The 16,839-nt window shown below is 37.0% G+C and overlaps 1 long non-coding RNA gene across 1 annotated transcript in view; it reads left to right on the forward strand.

The window, feature by feature from the left end:
• The window catches only part of LOC105508363, a 17,097-nt gene extending 3,631 nt beyond the window's left edge, over nucleotides 1–13,466 (forward strand). Inside the window, exons 2-3 of the long non-coding RNA XR_001001247.1 lie at nucleotides 12,728–12,779; nucleotides 12,935–13,466. This is a non-coding gene — a long non-coding RNA (uncharacterized LOC105508363). The remainder of the gene's footprint in view (nucleotides 1–12,727; nucleotides 12,780–12,934) is intronic.
• The last annotated feature ends 3,373 nt before the right edge of the window (nucleotides 13,467–16,839 follow it).

Genomic DNA, 16,839 nt, shown 5'->3' on the forward strand with positions numbered 1-16,839 from the left:
AGCCCAGTGACTACCTAATGTAAATTTCAGGTGGAGTAAAACTGTCAACATTTAGCATTTTTTATGACTTACATTTATGCAGCTAGGGGACAAACATCTCACTTTAGAAAACTGTGTGTAGCAGGTAGAGTGAAATTGGTTTTCTAATTTTATTTTTTTAAATTTTAAAAATTTTTGTTTTTCCCCAAAATTTTTTTTTTAAACCCCCTCTTTTTTTTTTTTTTTTTTTTTTTTTTTTTTGAGCAGTCTCACTCTGTCGCCCAGGCTGGAGTGCAATGGTGAGATCTTGGCTTACAGCAGCCTCTGCCTCCTGGGTTCAAGCGACTCTCCTGTCTCAACCTCTCGAGTAGCTGGGAATACAGTTGCCTACCACCATGCTTGGCTAATTTTTGTATTTTTAGTAGAAACGAGGTTTTTCCATGTTGGCCATGCTGGTCTCAAACTCCTGTTCTTAGGTGATCTGCTTGCCTCAGCCTTCCAAAGTGCTGGGATTACAGGCGTGAACCATCACACCCAGCCTCCAAGAGAAATTCTTATGCATGAGGCCTTGCTTTCATCTCTTCATTTTCTACGCCAAAGTGATATATGCAAAATAAAAATGTCACCATAATACCTCTTAGCTTAAAGTCATCATTAGCTGCCATCTTTTATAGGGTCAGCTCTGGGTGCTTAGCATGACACAAGATGCATTTTCTTCTCCTAGTCCTTAAATGCCTCTAGAGGCCTTCCTTTTACATTAGTCTCCCTTGACCAAGAATACACAATGTCTCATAATGCGCTGTATTACACCTTTGACATCGGTTATCCTGTGCCCTGCCTCAGATGTCCTGTATACCATTATTCCCTGGCCAACACCTGCTCATCCTGTAGAACTCCATCTGACATCTTATTTTCTTGCAAAAAAGTAAAAAATAATAAAAAGCCTTCTCCAGACCTTCACGTTCTCATCAAGTTCTCTTTCTCCCTATCTCTATAGCACCCCTATGCACTTATGGAAATCATGTGGCCCTGTGTTTGTTGCATATTCATTATACTTGACCCATTTCAGGGTAAAGACTTTGTCTTATTTACCTTCCAGGCCCAAAGAAGCATGCAATATGTATTTGTACAATGAATGAAAAACAGTTACTCACAGCCTGCTCAATGCTATTCTCCTCCTGCTTGGACTTCCTCATGCGCCAAGTAAGTTATTAGGATGTTAATCAAAATTTTATTTTTCCCATATTATGTCTTCCTTTTTCCATGCAAACAGCTAGACCTTTGTACTCACTTGTTGTAGTTTCCTAGGACTACTGTAACAAATTACCACAAAGTACATGGCTTAAAACCTAAAACAACACAGCTTGATTTTCTCACAGTTCCAGAGGCTAGAACTCTGGAATTAAGGTGTTGGCAGAGCCATGATTCTGCTGAAGGCTCTAGGGAAGAATCTGCCCTGACTCTCCATGGCTTCCAGAGATTGCCAACAATCTCTGATGTTCCGTGGCTTATAGTTTCATCATTCTGATTTCTTTCTCTGTTTTCACATGAACATTTCCCCTTTGTGTCTAAGCTGTGCCTCTAAATCTCGCCCTCTCCTTATAAGGGCATCAGTTATTGGATTTAGGGCTCACCCTAATCCAGTATGACCTCATTGCAGCTGGATTACTTCTGCAAATAGCTTCTTTCCAAATAAAGTCCTCTTTACAAGCACCAAAGGTTAGGACTTCAACATCCCTTTTTGAGGGACACAATTCAACCCATAACATGTATCTTTGGTGAGGACTGTATTATAGGGTCAGAGGCAGGTGTTGCCTTTAGACAACTTATCTTCCTGGATTCCTGCAGAAGTTAGTGTGGTGATTGTGCTTCTTGTTGAAACTGTGAGGGGGGATTAGTAAACAGAAAAGAGGGACTAAGGCAGGGAGGGAGCCGGTGGGGAAGAGACAGAGAGAGAAAGAGAGAGAACCCAGCAGGAGCCAAAAACCATACTTTAGCAATTTTCAGGGAAATGAGAAGATCTGCAGGAAAAAAAATGAACTCAGAAAACTCCCACTACCAGCCTCCTGCATTTCATAGGGCAAATGGTCTCAAACAAGTGAGATATTGACCAACCACCACCACGATTGTCCGAAGAAGGCATTTTCCCTGTTTTCCACCTCTCCAGTGGGCTTAGATTGGCACTTGCAGGGACTTTGCTTTGGAAGTCCTGGTTAAAGAGATTGTTGATCCTAGTATCCATGTCTAAATACCTTTAACTTTTTTCACAAATTGAAAGCCTTTCCAGTGCTGATGGATTTGGCTCATTGCCTATCAGAGCAAACACTGTAAATAAATATTGCTAAAAATGCCCGGAACCTTCTTATTAAATGTTGGTGCCTCAATATTGATTTTGCAGGAGACCAGAATTTAATACAGATACCAGCAATTTCATTCTGGGTAGCTGATGTGCTCTGCTCTAGCTAGTAGGCACTGGCTGGAGTCTGGGACCTGTTCTCATCCTCAGTCAGAGCAGACCAAATACACTGATCTCCTCCCAGAATCTGGAGTGGTTAACCTTTTCTTCAAAGCAGTGGTGGATTGGGGTTGGGGTAGGGGACAAAATAGATACAGCACAAAACATGAAAAGCATTGATTTATCTCCCTCTGCTAATGCATGTGAAGTGTTGATCCTGGGGTTGAAAGTCGGTAGAGGGCATTCTGGCACAGCCTTCTTAGAACTTTCTTGGTGTCCTGCTATGACATAAAGTTCTTGAGCCTCCCCTATTGCAAGGCTTTCTTTCAGTATGCTTTGGATTTTCTGTTTTTTCCTTTAAGACTTATGTAATGAATTTCTTTCTCCTTCTCACTTAGATTGTATATATGCTGCCTTAACCTCTTGTGAAGGGAGGTAAAAGTTTGAAAGTAAAAATACTGGGCAGAGTGAACAAATGGCAAAAAGGTGAGGAGTTTTGCAGTAAACAGGTGGACAGCTTAACACAAGATGGTGGATATGGAAAGTGACAGAAGGTTCCAAGATGATGAAACATCAAACCAAATGTTCTCTTTAAAGAGAAGTTTTTCATGCCAAAAGATACTGTAATGATAAAAATGACAGAGGTATAGGGCTGTAATCTCATGTTTTCCGAGGTGTACTCCTTTGCAAAATAGTTCTAAAATATTCTCAAGCAATAACAAAATTCAGTGGTCTGAGATCTTTGTGAAACCTACAGGCCACCTCTCTGACTTAGACAGCCACGATTTCCAACAACATGTGAGAAGTTCTAAGAAACTCTGCAGAAAGGACACATGTTTAATTGAGTGGGTCTAAATTTGTTTGATCACATACTTCTTTTCTGGGTAACACCTACAACTTCTTTTCTGGGTAGCACCTTTTCTGGGTAGCACCCCTACAACTGATGCTCCAAGGAACATACTTTGGGATATGGTTGTGAGGTATACATAAATTTATAGAAACAAGGCAAAACAAAACAAAACAAAATGGCAGCTATTACTAGAAACAGGCAAAGGGGTCAGAATTACCAGGCCCTTCAATGGTCTTTTATTATGCACTTCACTTGGGAAATATAAATTATGAGGTCCTGGAACATCCTAAGAAATTTCTTCGCGACCCTAATCTGTTCCCTAGTGTGTGACTTGGATGAACAAGATTTGATAAAGCAACTAGAATGATAATGTTTTATTTGTAGGTGTAAAGGGAAAAAAAAGATAGTTGTACAACAATGTGAATATACTTAACTGAACTGTACCATTAAAAATTTTGTATTATGTATATTTTACCACAATGTTTTAAAATGAGAAAAAAAAATACATGATGAAGACAAGTGGTCTTGTTAGCAGCCTCCCCAAAGTATTCTCATGATGGCACAGCCTCCCCATGTAAGAAAAGAAGCAGCCTTCCAAACTGCAGTAATTAATGTCCTGAGTTATCAAAACAGGAAACCTAGTGCTTTTGCTTTAATGAATGCCATAGAGCATACATGGTTTTGTAAATTATCTTTGTCCTCACTGGTTTTATGGAATGCAGCCTAACTCTTTACCTTGTTTTAATTTCCGTGAAATAATTATTTTATTTTTAATTAAAAGAACAATAAATAACTTATCTTTGGCTTGTCAGCACTTTAACAAAGAGATTGCCTTTCATAGGGGAGCCATTTTCCATTTTGTCATAGCTACAGTTGTGCCAAATTAAAAGATACATTTTCCTAGTTGTTTTCATTTGCTTTTACAGAGAAAATTTGGTAGGTAGAGAATTTGATAAGTTGGAGAATTTTTCTTATTTGCTACAATTTCATCTTCAGGTATGTTCAAAATAAGATTGCATTTAAAAATACTTGATTATAACTAGGCAGTTGAATAATTATAGGGTTTCTAAGCTTACTGGAATCTAATGCATGTGGTTGGCATGTTTAAAGCCTTCTTAAGTGACCTCTGACATCTGATTTCAGCAATGCAAAAAGAAGGTTATAATATATTAGTAATATGACAGAAAAGCTGTATAGGTCTCCAAAATGAAACTTCAAAATATTTAATCATTGAAATATTTTTGAATTAAAGTATAATTTACCTTGGTATAATAGAGATATTATAAAAAATCATTGTACAACTTGAGTGTAAAAGAGTTCATATAAATTAGTTATGTATGTCTGAAAAATTTTTTAGTTTATGAATCCAATCATAATTAGCAGCTAATAGAATAACAGTCAAATAATTTAAGAAGAATTTTCTTTGCTTTCTTAGAAGTATTGCTATAGCATATTTATTTTAATCCTGAATCAAAATTTAGATTTTTCATCAAATTTCAAATGCTTCACAAAAGAATTTTTTTTCGGCAGTGAATAAATTCCATGTGCTATGACTTCATTGCTGAATGCTGGTATGTCTTAACTATAATAAGAGTAAACATGTTTTTCTCTGTATTTCAGCCATAGAAATACGGAGCAAGAGTTTGGAGACTTGGGTTAGACAACCAGTTATGATTAGGAAACCTGTAGTCTATTATTTACTATAAATTCCCATCCCCTTAAACAATTGTTATGAGACTTAAATGAAAAAAAAATGTGATCGTACTTAGTAGGTAGTTTAACACTTAACGTTCTTGGCAAATAAATGCTCTCAGATAGCATTAACTATTGTGATTTACACTTATTATTTATTCATTCATTCTTTCAGAAACTATTTACTGACTATATAGCTTGTTGTAGCTCTTTGGGATACAGCAGCAATCAAGAATGACAAAGGTTTCTGCTTTCATTGAACTTGTAGTTATAATGGGAAAATAACAAATAAATGTAATTATTGAGTAAACAACATATGTTAAAAAGTGGTAAGTGCTGCAGAAAAAATTGAAGAACGAGGGAAGAGGAATTGCAGTGTCAGGTGGCGGCTGATTGGAAGTGCTTTTCATAGGACTCGTTGATAAGATAAGATTTGAGTGAAGACTTGTAGGAGGAAGTAAGGTGGGAAGAACTTTCAGGAAGAGATAATAGGAAAAGAAAACCATAAGGAACAAGCTGATGTGGACTTTTGAGTACAACACGCAGGCCAGTGTGACTGGACTGAAGAGACAGAGGGAGAGAGAAGATGGAGATAAGGTCAGGGAAAGGTTGAGGGTGGGCATGGAGTCAGACCTTGGAGTTTCTTCCTAGTAAGGATTTGGGCAATTACTTTGAGTAAATAATGAGACATTGTAGAATTTTGATAAAAGAAATGGCGTTTGGCTGCTTGGCTAATTATCTTTGCTAGAACAATAAATACTATCTATGACCCAATGTCTTGTCTTGTCAATTAATATTTATGGAGCACATTTTGAAGCACTGTGAATTGAAGAACTGACAATTGTTTGATAAAATATATAATATTAACTCAATTACTTAAAATAACAAAAATACCCAACTAAAAATTTTCAATTTTTTTTCTGAATGATCCAAGTGTCAGCATATGAACTAAAAAGGACTCCACATATAATTTGCATCATTCCCTTTGATTTTATTCCACTCCTATGTATTAAATAAAGTTATTATTTTTTTCAATCCTGTATTAGTCTTAAAAATAAAGTTTGAAAGGCCGGGCGCGGTGGCTCAAGCCTGTAATCCCAGCACTTTGGGAGGCCGAGACGGGTGGATCACGAGGTCAGGAGATCGAGACCATCCTGGCTAACACGGTGAAACCCCGTCTCTCCTAAAAATACAAAAAACTAGCCGGGCGAGGTGGCGGGCGCCTGTAGTCCCAGCTACTCCGGAGGCTGAGGCAGGAGAATGGCGAAAATCCGGGAGGCGGAGCTTGCAGTGAGCTGGGATCCGGCCACTGCACTCCAGCCCGGGCGACAGAGCGAGACTCCGCCTCAAAAAAATAAATAAATAAAAATAAAAAAAAATAAAGTTTGATGTCAGCAAGTTTATTGCTATCAAGTTTACCAGAATTATTTTCTACTTAGAGTCTAAGAACAATTTTAACTCTCAAAATAAAAAGAGTAATAAAATATTCATTTCATGCTAAACTTGCTGTAGTGCTGAGCTTCTAATTAGGCTATAATTTCTAGTAAATATTTTTAAATGTAAAGTCAACTAGGCTGTAAATTTTTTTTCATGTTTCATCTCATCTCAGAAGTGTGATAGAGCTGAAAGGATATAGGATCTTGAACAAGTTTCTTAATTTCTCTGAGCTATTCCTCATTTACAAAAATTATTTTAGGTTTGGGGGTACATGCGAAGTTTTGTTACATAGATAAACAAGTGTCACAAGGGTTTGTTGTACATATTATTTCATTACCCAGGTATTAAACCCAGTACGCAATAGTTATCTTTTTTGTTCCTCTCCCTCTTCTCACCCTCCTGCCTCAAGTAGATACCAGTGTCTATTATTTCCTTCTTTGTGTTCATAAATTCTCATCATTCATCTCTCACTTATAAGTGAGAACTTGTGGTATTTGGTTTTCTGTTCCTGCATTAGTTTGCTAAGTACGATAGCCTCCAGCTCCATCCATGTTCACGCAAAAGACATGATGATCTCAAAGAAACAGAAAATTAATACTAATTTTAAAAGAATTAATTCAGATAAAGTTTGTAAGTGCTTTAGCCGTATACTATCATACATTAGATTGCTAATAAATGTTTGTTGAATAACTTGAAGCTGAATTATTTATTTTAGCTAAATGAAAGAGTTTTTCTTTAACCTGGTGTAAGTGAATCCTCTGTCTCTGCTTCATCTTTCAGCTTGTCTTCCATTAGATCCTGCGCTTTCAATTTAAAGGTTTTCAGGATTCATTGTCTGGATTATTTCATAAACATTTTAATTAAGTGGCTTTCACCCTGGGTCATTCTTTAAAACTGCATTCTTCTCTTCCTTTATGGCTCAAAATGAGTTACCTATACCCAGCGTGGCAAAAGGGATTAATATTATGAGTCAATTTTGATAGTTTATATCAACAATTAAGGAGTCTTAGGTTCTACCTGGCTTCAAGGAGATGGAGAACTTTGATCAAATTGTGGTATCTGCTATGGAAGGCAAGTTGAGGCTCTTATTCTGAATACTTGGTGACCTTCACCTTTCAAATCAAGTTGAAACTATTCAGCCTATATTTGAAGACTTTTAATAATTGTTTACTATGCTCCCTATCCAAACTCACATCCCTTTTTCCTCCAAGTAAATCTGTTATCTTGTCTTTTGAATACGTATTAGGTTCATAAACATCTCCCTAATGATACTTGATATGGTTTGGCACTGTGTCCTCACCCGAATCTCATCTCAAATTGCATCTGTAATCTAAATATGTCAAAGGAGGAAGGTAATTGGATCAGGGAGGAAGTTTCACTCATGCTATTCTTGTGATAGTGAGTTCTCATGAGATCTGATGGTTTTATAGGTGTTGAGAATTTCCTCCTTCATTTCCCTCTCTCCCGCTGCCTTGTGAAGAAGGTGTTTGTTTCCCTTTTGCTTTCCCTCATGATTGTAACTTTCCTGAGGACCCCCACCAAGTCATGCTGAACTGTGAGTCAATTAAAATGTTTCGCTTTATAAATTACCCAGTTTCAGGTATTTCTTTATAGCAGCTTGAGAATGGACTAATACAGTAAATTGGTACAAGGAGTTGGGTACTGATACAAAGATAACCTGAAAATGCAGAAGCAATTTTGGAACTGGGTTACAGGCAGGGGTTGGAATGATTTGGAGGGCCCAGAAGAGAGGACAATGTAGGAAACTTTTGAACTTCCTAGAGACTTGTTGAATGATTTTGACCCAAATGCTGATAATGATGTGGAAAAAGAAGTCCAGGCTGAGGTGGTCTCAGATGAAGATGAGGAACTTCTTGGGAACTGAAGCCAAGGTTACTCTTGCTACACTTTAGCAAAGAGACTGACAGTGTTTTGCCCCTGTCTTAGAGATCTTTGGAACTTTGAACTTGAGAGAGATAATCTGAAATTGGAACTTATGTTTAAAAGGGAAGCAGAGCATAAAAGTTTGGAAAATTTGCAGCCTGATGATATGATAGAAAAGAAAAACCCATTTTTTGGGGAGAAATTCAAGCCAGCTGCAGAAATTTGCATAAGTAATGAAGAGTCTAATATTACTCAACAAAGCAATGGAAAAAATATCTCCTGGGCATGTCAGAGATCTTGGAGGCCTGGGAGGAAAAAATGGTTTCATGGGTTGGGCCCAGGGCCTTGCTACTTTGTACAGTCTTGGGACTTGTTGCACTGCATCCAAGTGTGGCTAAAATGGTCCAAGGTACAGCTTGGGTCATTGTTTCCATCATGTGGAAGCCTTGGCAGCTTCCACATAATGTCAGAAGGGAAGAATTGAGGTTTCAGAACCACTGCCTAGATTTCAGAGGATGTATGGAAATGTCTGAACGTACAGGTAGATGTCTCCCACAGAGGCAGAGCCCTCATGGAGAACCTCTGCTAGGACAGTGTGGGAGGTAAATGTGGAGTGGGAGCCCCTACACAGAGTCCCCACTGGAGTTCTAGCAGAGCTGTGAGTAGTGAACCACCATCCTTCAGATCCCAGAATGGTAGATCCACTGACACCTTGCACTGTGCACATGGAAAATCCACAGACACTCAGTGGCAGCCTGTGAAGGAGCTGCCCAAAGCCAAGGGAGCCTACCCCTTGCATCAGCATACTCCAAATGTGAGACATGGAGTCAAAATCAGACTTGCATGGGGCCTGTAGCCCATTTGTTTTGCCCAATTTCTCCCATTTGAGATGAGTATATTTATCCAATGCCTGTGCCCTCATTGTATCTTGAGAGGAACTAACTTGTTTTTTATTTTACTGGCTCATAAGTGAAAGGGACTTGCCTTGTCTCCCGTGAGACTTTGGAATTGGACTTTTGAATTAATGTTGGAATGAGTTAAAACTTTGGGGGCCTGTTGGGAAGGCATGGTTGGTTGGTTTTAAAATGTGAAAAAAACAGGAGATTTGGGAGGGGTCAGGGGCAGAATGACATGATTTTGCTCTGTGTTCCCAACCAAAGCTCATCTCAAATTGTAATGTCCACATGTCAAGGGAAGGAGGGACCTGTAATCACCATGTGTTGAGAGAGGGAGATGATTGGATCATGGGAGCAGTTTCCCCTATGTTGTTCTCATGAGAGTGAGTGAGTTCTGACGAGATCTGATGGTTTTATAAGTGTTTGGAACTTCCTCCTTTGTTTCTCCATCTCCTGCTGCATTGTGAAGAAGGTGCTTGCTTCCCCTTTGCATTCCACTATGATTGTGGGTTTCCTGAGGCCTCCTCAGCCGTGTGGAACTGTGAGTCAATTAAACCTCTTTCCTTTATAAATTATCCAGTCTTGGGTATTTCTCTATAGCAGTGTGAAAATGGACTAAAACAATAATGCATATCTTTCTTGGCCTTTGTGAAATATTTTTGTTGTCTTTTCCATCAATTCAACCTCAGCCTTGAAGATTCAATTAAAACCTACCTCTTTTAAGGGACTTCTTGTCACTGCTATGTCTTGCATTTGTCTCTCCCTTCTCTGAACTATTATGGTAATTATTGTGTGTTGCTCATTAGAGGACCCCGTGACTTATCATTTATCATGCCATCTAGCTATAATGCACAGGACAATGCGGAGCATTGTAGTTCTTGAGCCCAGCCCAGGGAAACTGGCAGAGATTAGGATGTGGATATAAATATTTGCAAATGGTGATCAATAAATAGCTGCTAACCGTTTTCACTGTAATTCAGTCAGAAAATGTGTACTCTAACAATATAGTAAAGGTACCTTAAAAACATATCCACAGACTATTTATTTGCAAAATAAGTAAGTACAGTAAAAGAATGTGAGAAGTAAAAAAAAAAAATGAGAACTAACAATATGAGTCAGAGCTCTGAGATCTGAAGATTTCAACCTTCCTTTAATGCAAATATCTCAAAAACTTCAGCAAAGAAAATAGGAACATTGAGTGACGTGGTATGGATGGATGCATCTTTTTATTTAACTTGTCTGTTTTGCTTTATTTAATAATATATTTTTTCCTCCTCCTTTTCACATCGTTGACTTTTAGTTTAATGGTTTTCAAAGTGTGTGATGGGGCTTTAGATGTGGGTATAGACAGACAAAAAGTTTCTTTGTGTTTCTCTCCCATGCCTATATTTTACACAAGGTCAATAACAGGCTTCAGTGTTTTTACAATTACCAAGAGGATGGGATTTGTTATTGTGTGCAGATAAATGTGCTGATGCCTCCATTATTTATGGGATGAGATAAAAGTTGTGCAGCCTTCTGAGACAAAAGACAGGTATATGTTTTATGTCTATGTTTTTGATGAGTTCTCTCATAGACATTGTACCTTCTGTAGCCCAGTGACTACCTAATGTAAATTTCAGGTGGAGTAAAACTGTCAACATTTAGCATTTTTTATGACTTACATTTATGCAGCTAGGGGACAAACATCTCACTTTAGAAAACTGTGTGTAGCAGGTAGAGTGAAATTGGTTTTCTAATTTTATTTTTTTAAAGTATCTAGTGTTTATGTTAGAGAAAAACAATACCCCCAAGCTTGGGGTGATTTCTAAATTTTAAGGGTCTTTACTGAAAGAAAAAAATGTTCCCAATGATTAAAATGCTTTAGAAATACTTTAACATAGAAAATGTGGTTTCATAAATTTAGAAAATAAAAATATTTGTCTTTATTTTAAAGTAAATAGAGGCCAGGTGCAGTCCCTTACACCTGTAATCTCATCACTTTGGGAGGCTAAGGCAGGAGGATCGCTTAAGCCTGGGACATGAGGCTGCAGTGAGCTATGACAGCACCACTGCACTCCAGCCTGGGCAACAGAGAGACTCTGTCTGAAAGATAAATAAATAAACAAACAAACAAACAAACAAATAAAACAAATGGAATATGTTGTCAGCTACCGACAAGGGTAATATTCTTGATCAATTCTCAGCAGAATCTTATTCCTACTTTTTGTTATTGTTGTTCTTGTGGTAAATTAGGGTTTAAGTGTGGCCATGAAGCAGAAAAAGGTAATCTAGTTACAAATAACAAAACATATCGAATTCACAGCTAATGTTGGCAAGATTATGTGGGTCAAGGCACTGTCAGGATCTATTGATGATGGTATAAAATGTTGTAATTTTCTGGAGAGAAATTTCATAATATATTCCAAAAAGCTTTAAAATATTTATACCGTTTGAATAATTCAACATCTAGAAATGTATCCTAAAGCAATGGCTTATGTTTAGTGGTCAAATTAAGAAGCATTCTCTTTGAAATCAGGACGAAAATATGCCCATTAAAACAGCTTGGAGTAGGGGAGGTATAGAGAGATTGGTTAATTGATACAAAATACAGTTAGATCTAAGGAATAAGCAAGGTGACTATAATTAACAATAATATGTTGTATATTTCAAAATCGCTAGAAGATTTGAAATGTACCCAACACAAAGAAATGGTGAATGTTTGAGGTGATAGATATCCTAAATACTCTGATTTGATCATTATGCATTGTATGTGTTTATCAAAATAGACCATGTGCCCCATAAAGATGTACAGTTTAACTTAAAATAAAGCAGTATAATCAACATGTTACTAAATTTTCCAGACAACGCAATAAGTTATGAAACAGAAATGGAAAGTAGACATATTAGAAAGAAAGATGCACAATTTTAATTACAGCTGATAGGATTGTCTCCATAAAAATTCAAGAAACTCTAGAGCTAAGCTATTATAGCTAATTAGATCTTAGCAATGTAGGTGAATGTAAGAGATCCATACTAAAAAAAAAAGTCAGTCTCTGCATAGCAGCAATTAGAAAACATAATTAAGAAAGAACCAGAGACAACCATCAGAATTATATATTAGTATCTAATTACAGCAATGTTTAGACTTAAAATAATCAAGAGAATCCTAAATGTAAAACACTAGGAAAATAGTGACGTAAATTATGATATATTCCTACGATGGAATATTGCTCTAGTCAGAGACCCTAAAGAAAACGTGTAATTGTCACAAATTGAAGCTATTTGAAGAGGGTCTAAGTGTGTGAAAATAAATCATAAGGAATGCAATGTCTAGGCTGGAGTGAGTAAGTAGTAATTAACAAAATCTGGATGAAAAGTGAATTTCTTTGAGAGCAGCAGCCAATCAGAGTTAATCCAGTAAGAAGCAACAAGGGGAATACAAATGCCTGACTTCAGGCTTCTTCCTTTCTCTGCTATTTTACCCTAGTTCCCCATTGTCCAAATCCACCTGAAACCAGAGATCTAAGGAGCTGTTTTATTTCATATACACAGATTAGCCCCAGAAAGAAAGCAGTGTGAAAAAGATGAAACACAGATTTGAAGGGTAAAATGGCAAATACTGTGCAGTTATTTAAAATTATATATTCATAAGTGATTTAGTGAATGGGAATATGTTTACTCTGAATACAGTAAAAAAATGTAAGATATATAAAATAAATAATTATATACTCAATGAAATTCCCATTCTTCTCTCTCAAGCAATCTTGAAGACCACACAGAAAACCAGGCTATGAATCAAAGAAGAAAATCAAAATCACACTTCATAACTGCTTCAGTAACACTTGGCAACGGATGCCACACTGAATGTTGGCTAATAACACTAAAATTTTTGCTGGTGACGTCTTCAGAAACCGGATAGGTGTGCAACCAGCAGAACAGAAGTGGATCAGGCATGATATCTAATTCTTCAATTTGTAGTTTTATAGTCAAAACTGGCATGTATATACTTAATCTGTAGCATGTAAGTCACAAGCCTCTATCCCAACTTTATGAGAGATTGAGAACTTAATTTCTGGCTTCTACCTTGGGATGGATCAGACTCATAAGCTGGAAAATTAGCCAACATACACAGGATATTCAAAGCTTCTAGGCAGTCAAAATATTGTCAAGTGGTAAAATGGACATGAAAAAACTTTTTTTTCTCTCCTAGATTTAAAAAATTTAACTTTCTTAAAACATTGTTTGTGGCTGTCCATAAAATTAAAAGAGTCTTGGGAGAGAGAACATCTCAGATCCTTCCTAGTGAATTACTGCCACACTAAAGCAATTAGTGAAAATGAAAATACTGTGTATAACGTTTTTAAAGCAGTCTCTTTATTGATAAATATGTTTTAGGTATATATACAGCTATGGAAAAATTTTCCTCATAACAATTCCATTTTATCTCAGGTATATTCTGTCAGGAGAAATGATTTCTCATTCCCAATCATGGAACAGAAAGTTTGAGCTAAAGAAACACATTTCTCATTCAACATGCACATCCACAGCAGCCCTTCTTCTTATGCCGAAGTGAGAAAATTTACACTTGGGATTGTACAATTTTTACGAAAGTAATTAATAAATAAAACATTTAAAAGAAAATTAGTTTTCTTGCCTATAATTAATATCTATCACCTTGGCATCTACTAACAAAATCTTCTACTTAATGGTGAGGTTTCAAAATATGGTCCTGCTCTATTTGTGATAATATTTGATCTGCCCTATATAGGCTTTATATTGTATTACAGTTATATATGTGTACATTGCTTTTTTCATATTAAGACATGTCTATATAAATATTAGTAGCAAATGTACTATTAATTTTTATTCCAATTTATGGTGGAGTCTTTTGCTTATTCAAGCGGACCACTACCCTAGCTGTCCAGGGCTTCACACCTATTCTCCTGTGTTTTCCAGTGTCTGGCCATACAGAGTTTATCAGAACCTAAGAATAGACTTGTGGTATAGAATGACATTTCTCTTGCCAGTGAGAAGATTCCTGAATGCTGATGAAGCGAAGTTTTCGCCAGACCCTTTGTGTAAAATCAACAGTGTTAAATCAAGTTTAGCCAAAAGCTGCCTCCTTACATATTTTAAGTTCAGCCTAAAGGTTTTTCCATGCATCATGTACTATAATCTAAAAGGAGCTGTAAACAGACCGTAGCCTACTCTTGTGCCAATCCCTGAGAAAACTTTGATCGGCCAATCAAAGGTGGCCAATTGTTCGAACCATGTTCAAATAAGGCAAACACTGAGCATCACCAATCTGGCTGCTTCTATACCTCACTTCCATTTTCTGTATGTCACTTTCTTTTTTTTTTCTGTCCATAAATCTTCTTCTACCAGATGGCTGCACTGGAGTCTCTGAGCCCATTCTGGCTCAGGGAGACTGCCTGATTCACTCTTTCCTCAATTAAACTCTTTTAAAATTAATTTGGCTAAAGTTTTTCTTTTAACAACCTATACCCTGGAAACAAGGGATAGGAGGTGCTTGTGCAGGGAAAACTGTGTGTTCCTCAGTATGACTTAGCACTCCCATGACAGTTGCACATTTGAAACATATCCTTTTGTTGCTCTGTCAAATTTCCTACTCAGCTCTTTCAGGGTGCTAGACTTGCTCACTTCTTTAGGAACTGCCTTACCATGTAGTATCCGCTTTTGTTTCTTTTAGTAACAAAATGTTTCCAGTTTTACTTGCATACATTGCTCACCATTAAAGACTACATTTTCCAGCCTCTCTTGCAGTTAGACGTGTCCATGTGACCAACTTTGGGCCAATGGAATGTGAATAGGAGATAGGTGTGTAATTCAAGCTCTTTCCTTCCTTTGTTCTTTCAAAATAAACCTTAATATCTCTCTAAGTGGCACACCAAAATCATCAGTAATTCCAAAATTACTTTTTATTTATTTGTGGGCAAGGAGAGCCCAATCTGCAAATCATTTTGGAAATTAAGAGGAAATATTTGTAGCTATTCTTCTAGTATATCAAAGAAAGAAAAGTAAAATGCCAAACAGTAGATTTCCATATTCAATTTTGCAATCCAGTAATTTTCTAATACCTATGAGTCCTTCTGCATACATGATTTGGAAAGCATATATTACTTAAGCCAATTTATAAAGTGCAATAACCACTTTGGGAAGCTGAAGTGGGAGGATTGCTTGAGGGTAGGAGTTTGAGACCAGCTTGGGCAAAAAACTCCACCTCTACAAAATAATAATTATTAATAATAATAATTAGCTAGGCATGGTGGTAGGTGTCTGTAGTTCCAGCTATTTGGGAGATTGAGGCAGCAGGGTCGCTTGAACCCTAAAGTTTGAGGCTGCAGTGAGCTATGATCGTGCCACTGCACTCCAGTCTGGATGACAGACCAAGACTTTGTTTCAAAACACAAAAAAAGTAAAATACAATAACATGTATCTGCTATTATTCACTAAAATAATGTATTTTCTTCCACAAAACACCCTTTCTAATTATTTCCACAGCATATCAGAAAGATTTAATAAATATCCAAAATAGTAGATACAAAGGGATTTAATGGTGCATTTGTTTCGATTTTCTTATTTCCAGGACTGGAGGCTGAGAAAAAGACTCACTGGGCAGCTCACCCAAACTGAAAGGGCCAACCAGAGGCAGTGCTAGAATCACACCCAATTTTGTTGCTTTTAATAACTATGCCTTATCTACATGTTTATTTTCTTGAACAGCAGGCTTGTAATATTTGACCTTCTGTATAAATACAACTGGGTTATTATAGCGATTGATACTCTTCTGGATTTTATCATAGCCAGTAAATAAATTAACAGACTTAGAAGGCTCCAGTTTAAAAATCGCCCAGCCATTCAGCACTCTGGATCATTGGCCTTTCTCTTTAAAACTATACCATACTCTCTTTGATAAAAGCACAACACTCATTCCCAAAGTCTATTTTAATTAATATGATCCTCAAGATTCATAACCGTACTTCTTTCTCTTTTGCTTTTCTTTTCATTCTGTCAGCAGAATATGTATTTGTTGGAAAATCTTCTTTCCCTTTATCTACATTACACACTGCGTGTTTCTCATCCTTGTCACTTTCATTTGTCTATAGGAAATGAAAGTACAGTGTCTTTTAATCTCCTTTTAAGAAAACTGTCAGTAATGGTAGCATAAAGCCATCCTGTGGGTCATGTGTTTATGAATGCTTTTTGTTTTATAGTTTAAGACTACTGACTGACATTTGAATATTCAATGCACTGACTCTTACATTCAGAGAAATCTTATCTGTAGGAAGCAGACCTAGGATGTAGCGTGTTTGCCTTTCACTCTCTAGCTTCAGCAACAGCAAACATCATTTTGCCAATTTTGTTCCGTTCTTTTCACAGCAATCATTTTCTTTCTTTGTCCTGGACCATTAGTTTTGCAGTACTCATGAGCCTCTCTCAACTCCCTCAAGAGTGTCATGGCATCCTCCAAAGGTAACTTGTAGGGTATGTAAATCTCTCTGCCTTGACATCTTTCACTCCTACAGGTAGGATTTGATGCTGTACTTTTGCACTCTCTTGTGGCATATCACTTTCCTCAACACCATCCCTCAAACCCCACTCACCACTGATGGCTTCAACTCCAAAACTTAGAGCATGGTTGG

This window comes from Colobus angolensis, unplaced genomic scaffold, assembly GCF_000951035.1.
Source record: "Colobus angolensis palliatus isolate OR3802 unplaced genomic scaffold, Cang.pa_1.0 Scaffold160, whole genome shotgun sequence".
NCBI lineage: Eukaryota > Metazoa > Chordata > Mammalia > Primates > Cercopithecidae > Colobus > Colobus angolensis.